Source organism: Phyllobates terribilis, unplaced genomic scaffold (genome assembly GCF_046119375.1).
Source record: "Phyllobates terribilis strain yellow unplaced genomic scaffold, ASM4611937v1 Scaffold_13__5_contigs__length_258822181, whole genome shotgun sequence".
NCBI classification, from domain to species: domain Eukaryota; kingdom Metazoa; phylum Chordata; class Amphibia; order Anura; family Dendrobatidae; genus Phyllobates; species Phyllobates terribilis.
In genome coordinates this window covers 182,128,867-182,147,891 of record NW_027362773.1, presented here as the reverse complement: position 1 = coordinate 182,147,891, position 19,025 = coordinate 182,128,867, and the positions used below count along the sequence as shown (strand labels likewise).

The 19,025-nt window shown below is 45.2% G+C and overlaps 3 non-coding genes across 3 annotated transcripts; all 3 read left to right on the top strand.

Moving 5' to 3' along the window:
• Positions 1–11,915: 11,915 nt before the first annotated feature.
• On the top strand, positions 11,916–11,997 carry TRNAS-AGA (transfer RNA serine (anticodon AGA)). The gene has a single exon. It is a non-coding gene; the product is annotated as a tRNA-Ser (tRNA).
• A 1,700-nt stretch (positions 11,998–13,697) lies between these two features.
• TRNAS-AGA (transfer RNA serine (anticodon AGA)) lies at positions 13,698–13,779 on the top strand. The gene has a single exon. It is a non-coding gene; the product is annotated as a tRNA-Ser (tRNA).
• A 1,699-nt stretch (positions 13,780–15,478) lies between these two features.
• TRNAS-AGA (transfer RNA serine (anticodon AGA)) lies at positions 15,479–15,560 on the top strand. The gene has a single exon. It is a non-coding gene; the product is annotated as a tRNA-Ser (tRNA).
• Positions 15,561–19,025: the final 3,465 nt, after the last annotated feature.

The window sequence follows — 19,025 nt, the reverse complement described above, 5'->3', positions numbered from 1 at the left end:
AGCACCCGACTTTGTGGGGCGAAACCCAGGGTCCACGACCAGTGTCAGCGGGTGTCACCACTGCTTCTTCCACTGTTGTGCGTGCAATAGAACCCCCTGTTGTGTGTGCAAGGCAATCCCCTGTCCATACTGCATGTAAAGATGCCCCCTCCTCTCAGTCTTCACTTGTTATGGCAGTTTCTCAAGAAACAGCATCAACGTCCACGTCCACGTCCCACCGCAGCGTTCAATTGTCCATATCCCAGACCTTTGAACGAAAGCGGAAATTCGCAGCTAACGCCCCACAGGCCACAGTCCTAGATTAGCACATTTCACGACTGCTTGCATTGGAAATGCTGCCTTTTAGGCTGGTGGAGACGGAATCCTTCCGCAATCTTATGGCGGTGGCCCTCCCTCGGTACTCGGTCCCCAGCCGACACTATTTTGCCAGGTGTGCCATCCCCGCACTACACAAGCACGTGTCCCAAAGCATCTGCCGTGCCCTCAACAATGCAGTTACTGGGAGAGTCCACCTGACAACGGACACGTGGACAAGTGCTTGTGGCCAGGGACGGTACATCTCTCTGACGGCACACGGGGTAAACATAGTGGAAGCCGGGACCCAGTCGGACCTTGGGACGGAACACATCCTCCCCACACCGAGGATTGCGGGCCCTATGTTAGTCAGAGTTGCCCCCACAGTGTACAGCTCCTGCGCATCCTCCTTCTCCTCCTCCTCCTCGTTTTCAGCCTCCATCTCAGATATCACCACGTCAGTTACAAGCTGGAAGCATTGCAGTACTGCCTTTGCCAAGCGGCAACAGGCTGTGCTGAAACTCATAAGCTTAGGTGATAAACCTCACACTGCTTGTGAGTTGTGGACAGCTGTGAAAGAGCAGGCAGATCTGTGGCTGAGACCGCTGAACCTACATCCCGGCATGGTCGTGTGTGACAATGGCCGTAACCTGGTGGCGGCTCTGAGGCGAGGTGAGATCACACACGTAGCATGCCTGGCTCATGTGCTTAACCTCGTGGTTCAGCGTTTTCTTAAATCATACCCCGAGTTGCCAGATCTGCTCGTGAAAGTACGCCGCCTGTCAGCTCATTTTCGCAAGTCGGCTACAGCTTCCGCCGCCCTTGCTGTGTTGCAGCAGCGTTTGTAGCTTCCGGCACACCGACTGGTGTGTGATGTCCCCACACGTTGGAACTCTACCCTCCACATGTTGCAAAGGATTTGTGAGCAGAAGAGAGCAGTTGTGGAGTACCAGCTGCAACAAGGCCGTCGATATTCAGGTCAGACTCCACACATAAGACCTCAGGAGTGGACCTGGATGTCTGACATATGTACCATCCTGACAAACTATGAGGAGGCCACCAAGATGGTGAGTGGCGATGACGCCATCATTAGTGTCAGCATCCCACTTGTCTGTCTTTTGCAACGCTCTCTGCAGAGAATTAAAGAGGAGGCATTGCAGCCAGAGTATGATGAGATGGATCAAGAAGCTATAGCGGGCGATTACACACAGCCCAGCCTCATCTCATCCCAACGTGCATTGGGGGACAATGAGGGAGAGGAGGAGGAGGAGGAGGAGGAAGAACAGGAGCTGCTATCATGCGTTGTAGACGGTAGTACCTGTACAAGTGTCATACCGTCGGTTCAGCGTGGGTGGCCTGAGGACAGGGTGGAGGAGGAAGAGGAGGAGGAGGAGGAGAGCATGGTCAGTCGTCATCTTGGTGAGGACATGGAAATCTTGCCCATTACCAGTCTGGCACGCATGGCTGACTTTATGTTGCGCTGCCTTAACCGTGACCCTTGCGTTGTCAAAATGTTGGGTGACAGTCATTACTGGTTGGTGACACTTGTAGACCCCCGCTACAAGGAGAACTTTCACTCTCTTATTCCTGAGGTGGAGAGGTCTGCAAAAATGGGGCAATACCAGAAAGCCCTTGCTGCAGAACTCTTAAAAAAATTCCTATCTGAACACGCTAGTGGCAGAGGTCACAGTTCGTTGCCCAACCAAGGCGTACAGGTGAGAGAGATGCAACTCCAATCCAGCAGAGGCAGGGGAACACTGTCAACATTCTGGGACAGTTTTCTGACACCCGCCCAGCTTACAGGCCCTGAGGCGCGGGGTACTCTCACAAGGAGTGGAAAGTTTCAAAAGATGGTTAGGGAGTACCTTGCCGATCGTACCAACGTCCTCCGTGATTCCTCTGTGCCTTTTAATTATTGGGTATCCAAGCTGGACACTTGGAATGAACTCGCTCTGTACGCCTTGGAGGTCCTGACCTGCCCTGCCGCTAGCGTGTTATCGGAGCGTGTTTTTAGTGCCGCTGGGGGAATTATAATTGATAAGCGCACTCGCCTCTCAACTGACAATGCTGACAAGCTGACCCTTATCAAAATGAACAAGGGCTGGATTGGGCCAGACTTCTCATCACCACCAAATGACAGCAGAGTAACATAAAGTCAAATCCACTGTGTTATTTCGGGAGGTGTATTCACATGCACCGCTTCACTCCCACACATGGGTATATGCTTCCTCGTTTCGGCTGTTTAATCTTCTTCTCCTTATCCTCAGCCTCCACCACCACTATACCACCAGGGTGCCAGCATTGCAAGTTCCTCCGTCCTAATTTTTGGCAGCTTTTGCTGGGAAAGCATAAGCAAATACCATGGGACACCCACTCCCCAATAATGGGACTTATGTTTGTAATATGCTGTACTGTATGGCTCTTGTAAGGGGCATTGCAAGTTGCTCCGTCCTAATTTTTGGCAGCTTTTGCTTGCAAGGCATAAGCAAATACTATGGGACACCCACTCCCCAATAATGGGACTTATGTTTGTAATATGCTGTACTGCATGGCTCTTGTAAGGGGGATTGCAAGTTGCTCCGTCCTAATTTTTGGCAGCTTTTGCTGGGAAAGCATAAGCAAATACTATGGAAGACCCACTCCCCAATAATGGGACTTATGTTTGTAATATGCTGTACTGCATGGCTCTTGTAAGGGGCATTGCAAGTTGCTCCGTCCTAATTTTTGGCAGCTTTTGCTTGCAAGGCATAAGAAAATACTATGGGAGACCCACTCCCCAATAATGGGACTTATGTTTGTAATATGCTGTACTGCATGGCTCTTGTAAGGGGCATTGCAAGTTGCTCCGTCCTAATTTTTGGCAGCTTTTGCTAGCAAGGCATAAGCAAATACTATGGGACTCCCACTCCCCAATAATGGGACTTATGTTTGTAATATGCTGTACTGCATGTGACGCAACCCCTGGGCCGTGTGTACACGTGTGTGGGATACCCGGTGCTGGGTCTCTGGGATCTGTAGTCTCCGTGGCGTTGACCCGGTCCCGTGGCTCAGGCTGGTCAAACCAGTGGCAGTCTTTCTTAGGTTTTGAGGTTAATTGTCTGACTGCGCCTCCCGTGGATTGCGGTCAGGGAGTACCACCGCTGCGAGGCAGACCGCTGAGGCTGGTGTTGTGTGTACAGCATAGAATGGGATAACTCCCCTCGGGAGGTGTATAGCCTCAGGGCAGTGAGTGTGGATGATGGGGGTGATGGTGCATGAGCGCAGCAGGAACGACTCAGAGTCTTTGCAGTGCAGTTCAGGGTCTTTACTGATGAATATAAGGAAGACCCTCCCGGGAGTACTGGCTAGCGTAAGAGGCCTGGTCAGTCTGTGAGCAAGCAGGAGTTCCCCAGGCCAGGTGGAGTTGTAGGCCTCCCCGTCTGTCTGCACTCTTCCTGGCTACCTTGCTGTAAGCGGGTAGAAGTAGCCCACGTCCCTGAGTGTACCGTGTAGTGCTCACCCGTATGGCTGGTGACTTGGGGCCTTCTGTTAGCCTCCACTCCACGACGGCGGTGCTGGTCCCTTGCTTGTGACTGAGCCTCCGGGCTTCTATGGCCAGAGGACCTGAAATCCCCTGCCGGCTGGTTTCTGCTGCTGGATATATAAGTCCTCACAGCTTCGGACTCCTGTGTACGGTTCCTATTGTCTTCTGCCAGGGCGAGCTCTGCTCAGCTTCCAGCCCCTGGTCTTTAGCTCCTAGCTCCTACAGAGCTCCTTGCTATTACTTTCCCTTGCTCTCACTCTGACTCTGACTGTTCTCTGACTCACTCAACCCCGCCCCAGATCCAGTTTATAAGGGCAGAATTCTCCCCTCCCAGGACTGGGGCAGGAGGATGTTGCATGTTTAAGGGATCCTGACCAGGAAACCTCCCACTTGCTCTCCGACGTAATATCTCTATTACTGTGGTGACCAGACCCCTGGGGTGCCACACATGGCTCTTGTAAGGGGCATTGCAGTTCCTCATAATTTTTGGAAAGCCTTCCATTCACTGCTTAGGCCAACAGTGCACGGGAGACCCAGTTGCTATAAATCGAAAAAAAGGTTTAGTTAACGCCCTCTGACCTCCATGTCATTTCCAAGGGGCATTGGAGTGGCTCGAAATTTTTGGTAGGCATTGCACTCACTGTATGCCCTATAACTGTGTAGCCGAACAGCTCCTTTTGTTACAGAAATATATCCTGCAAGACATATCTGGTTGACTGGCCTGATATTGATGTGAATGGTCCCTGTTCCTCCTGCTCTTTCTCCTTTGCCACCACCTCATCCATCATTTATCACCTGAAGCTTTGTTTTAACGGGAGTCATAGAACTGGGATAGTAGCAGGAAAACATCCAGCAATCCTTGGAGGAGGTAGGATATGCTCCAAAACGCGGACCACCTCAGGCCTAGCAGCTACTACATACATGCGCTTGCATTCCAAGAAAACAAAGCAGATGCTAACTTCTATCATCATCATCATGCTCCTCACCTAGGCACTCTCAACTCCCCTGATGGAGAAGCCAGGGCCCACCGGAGGAGTCTGGTTCTCTGGTGGGCTCGTCCAATGCTGCCCTAAAGCAGGCCAGGCTAAGAAAAGTGTGGGGGAAGGTGACAGGAGAAATCAGGGCGGCTGGGGACCGAGTATGGACACCTGGCCGCCACCTGGCGGCTGGGGACCGAGCGTGGACACCCGGCCGCCGGGCGGCTGGGGACAGAGTATGGATACCTCGCTGCCGAAGCGGCCATGAGGTAGTGGCCAGCTTCGGCCTCCTCCAAACTAAAAGGCCCCATTTCAAGTGAAAGCTAGCAGTATGGTATTGCAGCCCGTGGGTGGGTGGGTGGTTGGGTGCATATTTTCGCTTGCATTGCAAGGAATGGGGGAGGTACAATTGAACACTGCCCTGGGACAAGGACTTGCACGGGGATAGTTGCAAGTCTGCATCTTCTGATGCGGCAAGGATCACTTCTGATGGGCACACTTTTAGACAGTGACCTGGGGGTCAGAGATGCTTCCAGGGGTCTTCGCCATGCTGATCCCTTGTCTTTTCAGCATTGTATGCATGTGTCACACAGCACATGGCCAGATAAGGTTGTAAAATGTTAAAATGACATTTCCCAGTGAACGCATTTGTCACGGTTGAAAGCAATACAAAATTGCAAAAACGCATGAAAAATGCTACTTGTGAACATAGCCCAAGGTGTGGAGGAGAATTTTTGTTTTTGGTTATTTATTTTACCTTATACACAAGTTTTTACCCTGGAAAGAAAATTCCTTAACATATTTCACAGGAAAACCGTTTCAGTTTCGTTTTTGAACGTTTTATTGTGAGCCCGCAAAAGTGGCTTAATACCTCTGACCACGTTGTTGACAGCAGTGACCTGGGGGTCAGAAATGCTTCCAGGGGCGATCCCCATGCTGCCCCCATGTCTTTTGAGCACTGTTACTATCGTTTTGGGCACTTTTTAGGCTTTCTACAGACTGCCGGGGGTGCTGCCGCAAAAATGCTCGGGTCTCTCATAGACTAACATTGGGCTCGTTGCTCGGGTCGAGCACCCGAGTATCACGGTAAGCTCGGCCCGAGCTTCGAGCACCCGAGCATTTTAGTGATCGCTCAACACTATCAGTCGTCATCTTGGTGAGGACACAGAAGTCTTGCCCGTTACCAGTCTGGCACCCATGGCTGACTTTATCTTACGTTGCCTTAACCGTGACCCTCGCATTGTCAAAATGTTGGTTGACAGTCATTACTGGTTGATGACACTTTTAGACCCCCTCTACAAGGAGAACTTTCACTCTCTTATTCCTGAGTTGGAGAGGTCTACAAAAATGGGGCAGTACCAGAAGGCCCTTGCTGCAGAACTATTAAAAAAATTCCCATCTGAACACGGTAGCGGCAGAGGTCACAGTTCGCTGCCCAACTAAGGCATACAGGCGAGAGAGACGCAAATCCAATCCAGCAGAGGCAGGGGAACACTGTCAATGTTCTAGTACAGTTTTCTGAGACCTGCCCAGCTTACAGGCCCTGAGGCGCAGGGTACTCTCACAAGGAGTGGAAAGTTTCAAAAGATGGTGAGGGAGTACCAGCGTCCTCCGTGATTCCTCTGTGCCTTTTAATTATTGGGTATCCAAGCTGGACACTTGGAATGACCTCACTCTGTATGCCTTGGAGGTCCTGGCCTTCCCTGCCGCTAGCGTGTTATCGGAGCGTGTTTTTAGTGCCGCTGGGGGAATTATAACTGATAAGCGCACTCACCTGTCAACTGACAATGCTGACAAGCTGACCCTTATCAAAATGAACAAGGGCTGGATTGGGCCAGACTTCTCATCACCACCAAATGACAGCAGAGTAACATAAAGTCAAATCCACTGTGTTATTTCGGGAGGTGTGTTCCCATGCATCGCTTCACACCCACACATGGGTATACGCTTCCTCATTTTGGCTGTTTTTTGCTCATCTCCTTATCCTCAGCCTCCACGACCACTATACCACCAGGGTGACCGTGGTCCATGTTGCCAGCATTGCTAGTTCCTCTGTCCTAATTTTTGGCAGCTTGTGCTTGGAAGGCATAGGCAAAGACTATGGGAGACCCACTCCCCAATAATGGGAATAATGTTTTTAATATGCTGTACTGCATGGCTCTTGTAAGGGACATTGCAAGTTCCCCCTTCCTAATTTTTGGCAGCTTTTGCTTGGAAGTCATAGGCAAAGACTATGGGAGACCCACTCCCCAATAATGGGAATAATGTTTTTAATATGCTGTACTGCATGGCTCTTGTAAGGGGCATTAAAATCGTCTTGTTAAGCTACTGTGACCTCCACGTCTCTTCCAAGGGTCGTTAATATTGTCTTCTAATTCCACTGCGACCTCCACCACTCTTCCAAGGGGCATTAAAAGCGTCTTGTTAAGCTACTGTGACCTCCACGTCTCTTCCACAGGGCATTGATATTGTCTTTTTATTCCACTGTAACCTCCACCACTCTTCCAAGGGGCATTGATATTGTCTTTTTATTCCACTGCGACCTCCACCACTCTTCCAAGGGGCATTAAAACCATCTTGTTAAGCTACTGCGACCTCCACATCTCTTCCAAGGGGCATTAAAACTGTCTTGTTAAACCACTCTGAACTCCACGTCTCTTCTAAGGGGCATTAAAACCGTCTTGTTAAACCACTCTGAACTCCACAGCTCTTCCAAGGGGCATTGACATGTTGTTTTTAATTACCTCTAACCTCCACGACTCTTGCAACGGGCATTGCATTTCCTCCTAATTTTTGTCAGCTTTTGCTTTTCAATGCATAGGCAAAAACTAAGGGAGACCCACTCCCCAATAATGGGTAGAAGGTTTTTAATACACTGTAATCCACATCTGTTTCAAGGGGCATTGCAGTGCCTATTAATTTTTGGAAAGCCTTCCATTCCCTGCTTAGGCCAACAGTGTACAGGAGACCCAGTTGCTATAAATGGAAAAAACGGTTTAGTTAAGGCCCTCTGACCTCCATGTCACTTCCAAGGGGCATTGGAGTGCCTCGAAATTTTTGGTAGGCATTGCATTCACTGTATGCCTTATAACTGTGTAGCTGAACCGCTCCTTTTGGTACAGAAACATATCCTACAAGACATGTGTGGTTGGCTGGCCTGATATTGATGTGAATGGTCCCTGTTCCTCCTGCTCTTTCTCCTTTGCCACCACCTCATCCATCATTCATCGCCTGAAGCTTTGTTTTAACGGGAGTCATAGAACTGTGATAGTAGCAGGAAAACATCCAGCAATCCTCGAAGGAGGTAGAATATGCGCCAAAATGCTGACCACCTCAGGCCTAGCTGCTACTACATACATGCGCTTGCATTCCAAGGAACAGAAAGCTAAGGAGGTGGATGGCCTCATGATCATGAATAATTTACTCATTGTGTAGGAGGCTGACCACTGCTGCTGTCTACCTTCTGAACTTTGTGTTGAAGCCTGATTGACCCAGGACCCGCAATCCTCTATGTCTGGAGGACGTGTTGCATCCCAGTGTCCAACTGTGTCCCGGCTTCCACAATATTAACCCAGTGTGAAGGCGTCAGTGAGATGGACCATTCCTGGCCACATTCATTTGTCCACGTGTTTGTGGTTAGGCTGTCCTTCCCACTAAATGCACTGGGGAGGGCACAGGTAATGTTTTGGTATGCGCGCTTGTGTATAAGGCGCACCGGGACAAATAGGGGCTGCTGGGGACCGTTTATGGACACCCAGCCACCCCTACGCGGCTGGGGACTGTGTGTGGGCACCCGGCCGCGGGGCGGCTGGGGACTGAGTATGGACAGCTGGCCGCCGCCTGGTGGGTGGGGACCAAGCGTGGACACCCGGCCGCCGGGCGGCTGAGGACTGAGTATGAATACCAGGCTACCGATGCAGCCATGACGTGGTGGCCAGGTTCCACCTCCACATGCCTAAAAGGCCCAATTTCAAGTGCAAGCAAGCTAGCAGTATGGTATTGCAGCCTGGGGGTGGGTGGGTGGCAGGCTGCATACTTGCGCTTGTATTGAAAGTTATGGGGGAGGTACAATTGAACACTGCCCTGGGACAAGGACTTGCACAGGGATAGTTGCAAGTCTGCATCTTCTGATGCGGCAAGGATCACTTCTGATGGGCACACTTTTAGGCAGTGACCTGGTTGTCAGAGATGCTTCCAGGGTTCTTCCCCATGCTGTTCCCATGTCTTTTTAGCACTGTATGCATGTGTCACACAGCACATGGCCAGATAAGATTGTAAAATGTTAAAATGACATTTCCCGGTGAATGCATTTGTCACGGTTGAAAGCAATACAAACGTGCAAAAACGCATAAAAAATGCTACTTGTGAACATAGCCCAAGGTGTGGAGGAGTATTTTTGTTTTTGGTTATTTATTTTACCTTATACACAAGTCTTTACCCTGGAAAGGATGTTCCTTAACCCCTTTCCGACCGGGTCAGTAATAGTACGCACCAGGTCGGGAAGGCCGGTTCAGCGGGGGCTCCGGTGGTGAGCCCGCACTGAAGCGAGCACATGTCAGCTGATTATTCGAATCACAATCCACCCGCGGCTGTTAACATGTTAAATCTCTGACAGTGGCATTTAACTCGCGCTTCCGGGAGTCCTAAGCCCCGCCCATCAGTGACCCCGTCACGTGATCGCGGGTCACCAATGGGTGGGCATGACAACTCAGGGTCTGCAGCAGACGCCTGTGGTTGTCATGTCTCAATTGCTATGAGCGCCACCTAGTGGTCAGCACTCACAGCAAGTGAGCATTTCTCCTGCATACAAGCGATCTGCTCATCGCTTGTATGCAGTAGAAGCAATCAGACAACTGCTGCTTCTAGTCTCCTCTGGAGACTATAGAAGCAAGCAGAAAGTTTAAAAAAAAAGTTTTTAAAAAAATAAAAAAAATAAAAAATATATAAAAGTTTAAGTCACCCCCCTTTCGCCCCATTCAAAATAAAATATATATATATAAAAAAAAAAACACATACACATATTTGGTATCGCCGAGTTCAGAATCGCCCGATCTATCAAAATAAAAGAAGAATTAATACAATCAGTAAACGGCGTAACGAGAAAAAAATTTTAAACGCCAGAATTAAGTTTTTTTGGTCGCTACAACTTGGCAATAAAATGCAATAACGGGCGATCAAAACATCGGATCTACCCCAAAATGGTATCAATAAAAACGTCAGCCCAGCACGCAAAAAATAAGCCCTCACCTGGCCCCAGATCCCGAAAAATGGAGAAGCTAAGGGTCTCGGAAAATGGCGTCATTTTTTTTGTTTTTTTTAGCAAGCTTTGGATTTTTTTTTCACCACTTAAATAAAAAAGAACCTATACATGTTTGGTGTCTATGAACTCGTAACAACATGGAAAATAATGATGGCAGGTCAGTTTTAGCAATCTGTGAACGTGGTAAAAAAAGGACCCAAAAAACAACTGTGGAATTGCATTTTTTTTGCAGTTTCTCTGCACTTTGAATTATTTTCCCATTTTCCAGCACACAATATGGTAAAACCAGTGATGGTGTTTAAAATTACAACTCGTCCCGCAAAAAATAAGCCCTCACATGGCCATATTGAATGAAAATTAAAATAGTTCTGGCTCTGGAAAAAGGGGAGCAAAAAAGGAAAACACAAAAACAGAAAGACCCATGGTCATTAAGGGGTTAACATATTTTACAGGAAAGCACTTTCACTTTCATTTTTGAACGTTTTATTGTGAGCCTGTAAAAGTGGCTTAATACCTCTGACCACGTTGTTGACAGCAGTGACCTGGGGGTCAGAAATGCTTCCAGGGGTGATCCCCATGCTCTCCCCGTGTCATTTGAACCCTGTCACTATCGTTTTGGGCACTATTTAGGCTTTCTACAGACTGCCGGGGGAGCCGTCGCAAAAATGTTCGGGTCTCCCATAGACTAACATTGGGCTCGCTGCTCGGGTCGAGCACCCGAGTATCAGAGTGAGCTTGGCCCGAGCTTCGAGCACCCGAGCATTTTAGTGCTCGCTCAACACTAATTAGAACTCAGATCACTGGATTCAGAGTGAATTTCTCACATTTCCACTATTTACACATGCTCTTTTACTGTTTTCAATAGAAAATCCAAACAGCTTTGTTGGTCATGTGGTATCATGGTTAGCACTCTGGACTCAGAATCCAGGGATCTGAGTTCAAATCTCAGTGGAACCTGAGAAATTCTTTGTGCACAGCGGTTTTATCTTTTCTGCTCAAACTCAATTTGCCAATGCACATGGTTTAACATAAAAAGAGAAAGTTAAAATCCACATGGCAAAAAAGATCTATATATCAAGAAAGTTTAACTCAAAAGTTAAACTTGAATTCATGAAGCAAAACTCATATCATCTATGTCACACCAAGCAATCGTACTCTATGACTTGTGCCAATGTTCGCATGACACTTTTTCCAGGTGGTTGAAACTGACCAGGATTTCAAGCCGAAACGGCCTCAAGAAATGAGAGCGATTCTTTTCCTGAATCACCCTTTTTAGTGTTTTCCAGCATTTTTGTAAACATAGTTTGGTGATGTTTTTCTAAATATTGTTTTTGGCATCAATTTAGTTTGTTTAAGTTTCTTTTTTGCTCGCAAAATGCTGTGAACGTCACTCAGGAACCTTCCAGGGGTCTTTCTAACCTACTCATTGACTTGTATAGCAAGTATAAAGCAAGCAAAATATACATGAAAAATGATATGCTCACTTCTGTTAACTGCATGGCGTTTTGGTAAACTTAATGAGGTTAAAAGATGATCCATACCTGATCATATGAACAGCAAGTCTCTTTGCATGGAAATTAATCTGTTCAAACTATTGGGCATTTTCAAAGCCTTTTTCAGGAGGTGTTTGGAACAAAGTCACTCTAAATCCGCGTTATGAATTTTAATAAACCTTGAACTGTAAAAGGTTCCAATTGATGATACCTTTAAATCAGATTTTTACATTTCAGTGAGGCCTGGAATTTTGTTTCCAATTGAAATCTTCCATTTTCTGAAATGTCTTCCAGAAGGATAATCACTGATATTGATCATGGTGCTATAAGAAAAGGTGTGAAACTCATAAGAATGAAACAGCATCTGAGTAGTTGTGGCCGAGGGGTTAAGGCGATGGACTAGAAATCCATTGGGGACTCCCTGCGTAGGTTCAAATCCTGTCAACTACATTTTACTTCATGTAATGTTTCGACAAATTATCTGTGTAGATTAATTTCCACATTCCCAAGACTATCCCCCACAGAAATGGTCTGTAATCTATGGATTGTATTTGTAGAACCAGCTTAACAGCATCTGTAGATCTTCTTTTGATTAATCAGCCTGATGAGATGTCACTTGTGCATCACATCACCAATCAAACAAAGCTCAGAGGGTGCCATCAGGTATGTGGTGCAAATCCTCCTTTTTTCCAGCGAACACAGACCACTGCCGTGCCTGATGAACTGGGATATGAACTTTGATTTGCACCAACTCTACTTGAATTATCTTTCCGATGGAACCTTTTAGCACACCATGAAAAATCTTTAGTGACTTCTGGATGAGCAGAAGTTTTGCAATTTCTTTTTTTCTCACCCTTTTTCCAGCTGATAGATCCAGCACGCTAATTATTAGCCAGATTTCATCAACATTTTAAAACTGTCCTTGTTGTGATATCATGGAACTTTAAGCACACTTGTGGAATGAAAAGGGAGGAGATATTAATTTACCAATGTGTGTTAGATATGCATTTGCGGAACAGCTTTAGAGCCAGTTTTCATCATAATGCATGAATTCCCAGGTTCCACTGAGATTAGAACTCAGATCACTGGATTAAGAGTGAATTTCTCACATTTCCACTATTTACACATGCTCTTTAAATGTTTTCAAAAGAAAATCAGCCAGCTTTATTGGTCATGTGATTCCATGGTTTAATGGTTAGCACTTTGGACTCTGAATCCAGCGGTCTGAGTTCAAATCTCAGTGGAACCTGAGAAATTCTTTGTGCATAGCGGTTTTATCTTTTCTGCTCACACTCAATTTGCCAATGCACATGGTTTAACATAAAAAGAGAAAGTTAAAATCCACATGGCAAAAAGATCTATCTATCAAGAAATTTTAACTCAAAAGTTAAACTTGACTTCATGAAGCAAAACTCATATCATCTGTCACACCAAGCAATCGTACTCTATGACTTGTGCCAATGTTCGCATGACACTTTTTCCAGGTGGTTGAAACTGACCAGGATTTCAAGCCGAAACGGCCTCAAGAAACGACAGCGATTCTTTTCCTGAATCACCCTTTTTAGTGTTTTCCAGCATTTTTGTAAACATAGTTTGGTGATGTTTTTCTAAGTATTGTTTTGGGCATCAAATGAGTTTGTTTAAGTTTCTTTTTTGCTCGCAAAATGCTGTGAACGTCACTCAGGAACCTTCCAGGGGTCTTTCTAACCTCCTCATTGCCTTGTATAGCAAGTATAAAGCAAGCAAAATATACCTGAAAAATGATATGCTCACTTCTGTTAACCGCATGGCGTTTTGGTAAACTTAATGAGGTTAAAAGATGATCCATACCTGATCATATGAACAGCAAGTCTCTTTCCATGGAAATTAATCTGTTCAAACTATTGGGCATTTTCAAAGCCTTTTTCAGGAGGTGTTTGGAACAAAGTCACTCTAAATCCGCGTTATGAATTTTAATAAACCTTGAACTGTAAAAGGTTCCAATTGATGATACCTTTAAATCAGATTTTTACATTTCAGTGAGGCCTGGAATTTTGTTTCCAATTGAAATCTTCCATTTTCTGAAATGTCTTCCAGAAGGATAATCACTGATATTGATCATGGTGCTCTAAGAATAGGTGTGAAACTCATAAGTATGAAACAGCATCTGAGTAGTTGTGGCCGAGTGGTTAAGGCGATGGACTAGAAATCCATTGGGGACTCCCTGCGTAGGTTCGAATCCTGCCAACTACATTTTACTTCATGTAATGTTTCGACAAATTATCTGTGTAGATTAATTTCCACATTCCCAAGTCTATCCCCCACAGAAATGGTCTGTAATCTATGGATTGTATTTGTAGAACCAGCTTAACAGCATCTGTAGATCTTCTTTTGATTAATCAGCCTGATGAGATGTCACTTGTGCATCACACCACCAATCAAACAAAGCTCAGAGGGTGCCATCAGGTATGTGGTGCAAATCCTCCTTTTTTCCAGCGAACACAGACCACTGCCGTGCCTGATGAACTGGGATATGAACTTTGATTTGCACCAACTCTACTTGAATTATCTTTCCGATGGAACCTTTTAGCACACCATGAAAAATCTTTAGTGACTTCTGGATGAGCAGTTTTGCAATTTCTTTTTTTCTCACCCTTTTTCCAGCTGATAGATCCAGCACGCTAATTATTAGCCAGATTTCATCAACATTTTAAAACTGTCCTTGTTGTGATATCATGGAACTTTAAGCACACTTGTGGAATGAAAAGGGAGGAGATATTAATTTACCAATGTGTGTTAGATATGCATTTGCGGAACAGCTTTAGAGCCAGTTTTCATCATAATGCATGAATTCCCAGGTTCCACTGAGATTAGAACTCAGATCACTGGATTAAGAGTGAATTTCTCACATTTCCACTATTTACACATGCTCTTTAAATGTTTTCAAAAGAAAATCAGCCAGCTTTATTGGTCATGTGATTCCATGGTTTAATGGTTAGCACTTTGGACTCTGAATCCAGCGGTCTGAGTTCAAATCTCAGTGGAACCTGAGAAATTCTTTGTGCATAGCGGTTTTATCTTTTCTGCTCACACTCAATTTGCCAATGCACATGGTTTAACATAAAAAGAGAAAGTTAAAATCCACATGGCAAAAAGATCTATATATCAAGAAATTTTAACTCAAAAGTTAAACTTGACTTCATGAAGCAAAACTCATATCATCTATGTCACACCAAGCAATCGTACTCTATGACTTGTGCCAATGTTCGCATGACACTTTTTCCAGGTGGTTGAAACTGACCAGGATTTCAAGCCGAAACGGCCTCAAGAAACGACAGCGATTCTTTTCCTGAATCACCCTTTTTAGTGTTTTCCAGCATTTTTGTAAACATAGTTTGGTGATGTTTTTCTAAGTATTGTTTTGGGCATCAAATGAGTTTGTTTAAGTTTCTTTTTTGCTCGCAAAATGCTGTGAACGTCACTCAGGAACCTTCCAGGGGTCTTTCTAACCTCCTCATTGACTTGTATAGCAAGTATAAAGCAAGCAAAATATACCTGAAAAATGATATGTTCACTTCTGTTAACCGCTTGGCGTTTTGGGAAACTTAATGAGGTTAAAACACGCTCAATACCTGATCATATGAACAGCAAGTCTTTTTGCATGGAAATGAATCTGTTCAAACTATTGAGCATTTTCAAAGCCTCTTTTAGGAGGTGTTTGGAACAAAGTCACTCTAAATCCGCTTTATGAATTTTAATAAACCTTGAACTGTAAAAGGTTCCAATTGATGATACCTTTAAATCAGATTTTTACATTTCAGTGAGGCCTGGAATTTTGTTTCCAAATGAAATCTTCCATTTTCTGAAGTGTCTTCCAGAAGGATAATCACTGATATTGATCATGGTGCTATAAGAAAAGGTGTGAAACTCATAAGAATTAAACAGTGTCTGAGTAGTTGTGGCCGAGTGGTTAAGGCGATGGACTAGAAATCCATTGGGGTCTTCCCGCGTAGGTTCAAATCCTGCCAACTATGTTTAACTTCATGTAACATTTTGACAAATTATCTGAGTAGATCAATTTCCACATTCCCAAGTCTATTCCCCACAGAAATGGTCTGTAATCTATGGATTATATTTGTAGAACTAACTTAACAGCATCTGTAGATCTTCTTTTGATTAGTCAGCCGGGTGAGATGTCACTTGTGCATCACACCACCAATCAAACAAAGCTCAGAGGGTGCCATCAGGTATGTGGTGCAAATCCTCCTTTTTTCCAGCGAACACAGACCACTGCCGTGGCTGATGGACTGGGATATGAACTTTGATATGCACCAACTCTACTTGAATTATCTTTCCGATGGAACCTTTTAGCACACCATGAAAAATCTTTAGTGACTTCTGGATGAGCAGAAGTTTTGCAATTTCTTTTTTTCTCACCCTTTTTCCAGCTGATAGATCCAGCACGCTAATTATTAGCCAGATTTCATCAACATTTTAAAACTGTCCTTGTTGTGATATCATGGAACTTTAAGCACACTTGTGGAATAAAAAGGGAGGAGATATTAATTTACCAATGTGTGTTAGATATACATTTGCGGAACAGCTTTAGAACCAGTTTTCATCATAATGCATGAATTCCCAGGTTCCGCTGAGATTAGAACTCAGATCACTGGATTAAGAGTGAATTTCTCACATTTCCACTATTTACACATGCTCTTTTAGTGTTTTCAAAAGAAAATCCAGCCAGCTTCATTAGTCATGTGGTTCCATGGTGTAATGGTTAGCACTCTGGACTCTGAATAAAACGATCTGAGTTCAAATCTTGGTGGAACATGAGAAATTCTTTGTGCATAGCGGTTTTATCTTTTCTGCTCACACTCAATTTGCCAATGCACATGGTTTAACATAAAAAGAGAAAGTTAAAATCCACATGGCAAAAAGATCTCTCTTTCAAGAAATTTTAACTCAAAAGTTAAACTTGACTTCATGAAGCAAAACTCATATCATCTATGTCACACCAAGCAATCGTACTCTATGACTTGTGCCAATGTTCGCATGACACTTTTTCCAGGTGGTTGAAACTGACCAGGATTTCAAGCCGAACCGGCCTCAAGAAACAACAGCGATTCTTTTCCTGAATCACCCTTTTTAGTGTTTTCCAGCATTTTTGTAAACATAGTTTGGTGATGTTTTTCTAAGTATTGTTTTGGGCATCAAATGAGTTTGTTTAAGTTTCTTTTTTGCTCGCAAAATGCTGTGAACGTCACTCAGGAACCTTCCAGGGGTCTTTCTAACCTACTCATTCACTTGTATAGCAAGTATAAAGCAAGCAAAATATACCTGAAAAATGATATGCTCACTTCTGTTAACCGCTTGGCGTTTTGTGAAACTTAATGAGGTTAAAAGACGCTCAATACCTGATCATATGAACAGCAAGTCTTTTTGCATGGAAATGAATCTGTTCAAACTATTGAGCATTTTCAAAGCCTTTTTCAGGAGGTGTTTGGAACAAAGTCACTCGAAATCCGCCTTATGAATTTTAATAAACCTTGAACTGTTAAAGGTTCCAATTGATGATACTTTTTGGAAGTGCATTGAGGTGAAGGGTACATTGCTGGAAAAGGAAAAAAAAAAAAAAAAAAAACTCTTTAAATCTCTTAGTTTGCGAGTGTGAACGAGCTGCGTGTGTCCGGAGCGTAAGTGCGAACGAAAGTAAGTGTGTGACTTGTTTTTCAGTGAAGAGGTATTTGGGAATCCTGCAGAAAATACCTGTGTGAATTGCGGCGAGTGCTGCATTGTGACCTGCTGATTGCTTTTCTACCTGTTTAGATTTATTGGGCTTTTTAAAACCTATTTTCTCACTACAGTTTTAGTTTCTTAGTTTACTACCTGTGTATTTAAGGGTTAACTACATTGCACTAAAATCCTGAGGTGTAGATTTACTCACAAGGGGTTAGTTAAGGGGAAGGGGTCATAATTAAGGGTTTATAAGGGGCAGCTGGTTGGACATCAAGTCCTTTGGAAGTGCATTGAGGTGAAGGGTACATTGCTGGAAAAGGAAAAAAAAAAAAAACTCTTTTAATCTCTTAGTTTGCGAGTGTGAACGAGCTGCGTGTGTCCGGAGTGTAAGTGCGAACGAAAGTAAGTGTGTGACTTGTTTTTCAGTGACTTTGGATTCAGGGAGTTTGGAAGGGAGGACTTAGGACTGAATTGCTGACTGTATTTCATCTTTCCTTACTTTACTTTTTACTTAATTAATCCACCTGACCTACTTATCTGATTCCCCCGTCCATACTTGATACTTAATTGATCCCCCGTCCATACTTTACTGATCCCCCGCCGATATCTAATTGATACACTTGCACATCCCTAATTGATCCCCGTCCATTCACCTATATATAAATAATTGTGTTTTGTACTTGTATATATATACTGACTGTATCCCCATATTTAGAATGACGTCCATTTTGGCCGGAGCCGTGCAGTGTACATCTTGCGTAATGTATGCATTCCGTGAGCAACCGCTCAAGGATCCATACTGCTGCGAGAGATGTGAGCTTATCGTGCACTTGGAAGCCCAAATTCTGGATCTAAGTGCTCAGATAGCGGTACTGAGGAGCATCGACAACATGGAACGGAGTTTGCTGCTCACCGAGCAGACACTCAATGGGTCAATACTGGGGGTGGAGCATAGAGGGGAAGTGCAGGCTGAACAGGCAGGGAGCTGGATAACAGTTAGGAGGGATAGAGGGAAGAAGTATAGGAAGGCTGGTTCAGAACCGGCATTATTGGAGCACGACAGATCCTCTGACCGCCGGGGGAGTGTATGCTCCAGTAATGAGGGGGAGGGGGGAAGTGTAGGGCAGGCAAGACAGGTTCTGGTAGTGGGTGACTCTATTATTAGGGGGACAGACAGGGCAATCTGTCACAAAGACCGGGATCGCCGAACGGTGTGCTGCCTCCCTGGCGCTCGAGTCCGGCACATCACGGATCGGGTTGACAGGTTACTGGGTGGGGCTGGCGAAGACCCAGCGGTCATGGTCCACATCGGCACCAATGACAAAGTGAGTGGTAGATGGAGGGTCCTTAAAAATGATTTCAGGGACCTAGGTAGGAAGCTTAGGGCAAGGACCTCCAAGGTAGTTTTCTCAGAAATACTACCAATCCCGCGAGCCACACAGGAGCGCCAACGGGAAGTTAGGGAGGTGAATAAGTGGCTAAAGAGTTGGTGCAAGGCAGAAGGGTTTGGGTTCATGGAGAACTGGGCCAACTTCGCGGTCGGCTACAGGCTCTACCGTAGGGACGGGCTGCACCTCAATGGGGAGGATGCAGCGGTGCTGGGGAAGAAGATGGCTAATAGGTTGGAGGAGTTTTTAAACTAGAGACGGGGGGGAACCAAGGAAATAGGTGGGATGTGAGGCAAGCAAGGGGGAAGGGGAGAAGTGAATATAATGAGGGTGGAGAGGGGGGTGGGGATAGTACAGTTAGATCGTTAGAGA